At 33.7% G+C, this 2,385-nt stretch overlaps 1 long non-coding RNA gene across 1 annotated transcript; it reads left to right on the top strand.

Moving 5' to 3' along the window:
- The first annotated feature begins 1,097 nt into the window (after positions 1-1,097).
- On the top strand, positions 1,098-1,677 carry LOC122008378. Its single transcript, XR_006119276.1, has 3 exons — positions 1,098-1,226; positions 1,314-1,529; positions 1,604-1,677. It is a non-coding gene; the product is annotated as an uncharacterized LOC122008378 (long non-coding RNA).
- The last annotated feature ends 708 nt before the right edge of the window (positions 1,678-2,385 follow it).

The following is a 2,385-nucleotide window of genomic DNA, read 5'->3' on the forward strand; positions in this document are numbered from 1 at the left end:
ATTTTATTTTATTTTAATGCTTTAAAACCCTACCCTTTTTGTTCACGTAAGCTAAACCTGCCGATTTCTGCACGCCGATTTCTGTCGATTTCTTCGCGCTGATTTCTTCGTGCTGATTTCTTCGTTCGTGCTTCTGATTTTTCTCTCCTGTGCATCTTGCTCGCCGAGTCGCCGAGTCGCCGAGTCGCCGTCTTGCTCGCCGAGTCGCCGAGGATGTCCTGCTCCCTCTCAACAGGTAAGTCTTCTCGCCTGTCGATTTCTTTATTATTGCTTCTCACTATTGCCGTGATTTCTTCTCCCCTGTTCATGATACTCCATGGCGTCCCTAGTTTCTACAATTCTAAGACATCCATGTCATCGTAAAGCTCTATGCTCTATTTATTCTTGTCCTTTCTTTTCTTTTGCTTTTAATCGATGTCCAAACAATGATTCTAATTAAAGTTCTTCAATGAACTGAGGAACGATGACAAACAAAAACTAAGAGAATTGCCTAAATTCTAATCTATTGTTGTTTTCATCTAGAAAAGAATATGCGTCTGCCTTTAAGCTTTTATAGATTTAAACTTAAATGATTAATTTGTCAACCTATTTAGAAGCTGAGTCAAACCGATCCTTTAAGCTTTTCATTTTGTTTGATATTATTTTATCAAAAATTATTCATAGAAAGTAATTTTCTTTTATAGGATTTTCTCTTTAATAAATTTCATTTTATTTTATCCTTTAATGAACATGCTTGTGTACATATTAGATGCTACCCGCATCTTAACATTTTTTAATTGTTTTATATATTTTGAATTGACTCCAGTTTTACAAAATGACGATTGACAAAAGTTGGATGAGTTTGACGAATCGAATCTCTCGTGAATATAAAAATGGTGTTAAGATGTTTGTAGCACATGCTGTTGAGTACATCAATGAAGAGGGGAAAATAAGATGTCCATGTAATAATTGTTTGAATCATCGGCTACATCCACCGGGCTTAGTAGAGATACACCTAGTATGATATGGCATACAACAGTCATACAAAGTGTGGGATTATCATGGTGAGCAATATGAACATACAAAGTGTGGAATTTGAAGAGCATACTGGAGGTAGTCTTGGAGAAAATGGAAAATGGTTTAATAACTTGATAGCTCAAATAGTTCGAGACACAATATCTCCTCGTATTACGAATTGGGAGGATGTCTCTTTGGCCGAAAAACAACTCATATTTGACCGTCTTGATGTAAGATTAGGAAATTACATTATGTTCTTTAATGTATTATGTTCTTATTATTATAATAATTTATGCATTTATGAATTTTTTTGGTAGAACAAATTTGAATATGAAAAGACGAACTTGGTGATTGCGGAGGTAGAGCGGCTTGCCATGAGAGCTATTCGAGAAGGAAGGTGTAAGATGAGGAGGCATTGGAAACAACTCGGGGGACTTGGAAATAAAGATTCACCAAAAAGGAAGCCGTACAAGGGAGTAAGCCAAGATGATTGGGATTTTCTTTGTAATTATTTTGGCACAAAAAAACAAATGGTTAGTAATAGTTAAATTTAGTTGATAAATATTTTTTTATTGTTACTTGCACTAATATTATCTTTTTTTTATAGGAAATATCTGAAAAGAATACTAATAATCGGTTTAATAGGCCACTTGAAGGTGCACATGGATCGAAAACTTTGGTGCAACATTATCACACAGCTGTAAGTTCTATTTGAAAATAAAATTTCTTATTATAATTTATATGATAATAAATTGTTTCATTTTTTAAGGTTGATCCTGTGACGGGAGAGCTTCCGAGTGTGGTTGACACCTTCGAGAAATTTTTTCACAAAGGAGGACAATGGAAGAATGATTGGGCTGCACAAAAACATGTAAGTATTTAATACATTCGAGTTGAAGCTATATTTAGATATCCTCTCTGATTATTATTATTACTTAGTGCAACTGAAGTAGATGAGACATAATTTCAATCATAAAAGGCCATAACATGGTTTACTGAAAAATGTATACTCCTACTAAGCTACTGTACTATATGTAATGCCTATTGTTGAATTCTCTAATTTAATGGCTATGGAATAGGTTTGGAAACTTGTCTAACTGTAACTAGCTATAGATGTATGAAGATTGACGTTCAAAAGACATTTCCCGTCAAATGTTGGCTTTGTTTTATCTTCCTTCGAGCTTGATTAACTAATTTGTTCACTGAAGTATTTTACAAAAATTACAGGTAACGTGCATGCTTCACCTGCAAGTAATTTTGGTAATTGTTAATGTAATTATCGTATCTTGGACATATAAACTTACATAGCTCAAGCATCATTGATACATCCTTCTGCTTCATCGAATTAATGTAAAATAAAATAGCATTTGATTATTTATTTGGATATTC

This window comes from Zingiber officinale, chromosome 8A, assembly GCF_018446385.1.
Source record: "Zingiber officinale cultivar Zhangliang chromosome 8A, Zo_v1.1, whole genome shotgun sequence".
Lineage (NCBI taxonomy): Eukaryota > Viridiplantae > Streptophyta > Magnoliopsida > Zingiberales > Zingiberaceae > Zingiber > Zingiber officinale.